Here is a 970-nt window from a genome sequence, read left to right as displayed (position 1 = left end):
ATTCTTTTATTTAGAATTATATTGGACGATAAAATTTTATTACTTATAACTCTATTATTATGTATGATTAATTTTTTATTTTTTTTATCTTTTTTAATAAAATTAATCATTCATATTATAACAAAATTACAATAAAAATAAAAATAAAATATGAAACAAAGTATTAAAATAATAAAAAATTATGAAAAAAACTATTAAAGCCAACAATGACAAGCAACAAACCGAAAAGCACGTTAAGAAAACGCAGAAACTCCAAGAGAACGTGCTTTTAGCATGCAAAATCACCTCTGCGTTTAGAGGAAAAAAATTATCAAACATCAGAGAACAACGTTAAAAAAACTTAAACACACTTTTATCCTCTCCAAAGTAGATGCCAAACACACCCTAAATTTTTGAGGATTTAAAAATATATTTAAATTCTTGACCTTTTTAAAATCTGGACATATTATCCTTCATGTTCACTTGACTCTGTCAGATTCAACGAAAAAAAATCAAACGTGACTCCAGTTGTACTGACTTAGTTGATACAGATGCACACGTGAGAGAATTTTTTAAATTAGACAAATATTTTTAAAAAGTCAGAGACTTAAATGTACTTTTAAATTTTCAAGGATTTAGTCACCAAAAAAAATTTTCAAAGATTTAAATGTCCGCATACCAAAAAGTCAGGGATCAATTTATCTTTTTCTCTAAATTTTATTTTAATTTTTTTGTTGAAAATCTCGCAATTTTAATTCGATTGACATCCAAAAATTCTCAACCTTATTCTACTTGACTTTATATGGAGAAAAATTAAATTTTGTCAAACAAATATAAAATCCAATAATTTTATATTCTATACATATTACATATTAATAAAATAAAAAAAATTAAGTTTAAATTAAAATTAAAATTAAAAATAATAAAATTTTAAAAAAATTTAACATAAAAATATAAATAATATGATCATCAACTAGTTTAGTGGTTATTT

The sequence above is a fragment of the Arachis ipaensis genome, chromosome B09 (genome assembly GCF_000816755.2).
Source record: "Arachis ipaensis cultivar K30076 chromosome B09, Araip1.1, whole genome shotgun sequence".
Lineage (NCBI taxonomy): Eukaryota > Viridiplantae > Streptophyta > Magnoliopsida > Fabales > Fabaceae > Arachis > Arachis ipaensis.
This window is presented reverse-complemented; position numbering follows the sequence as displayed.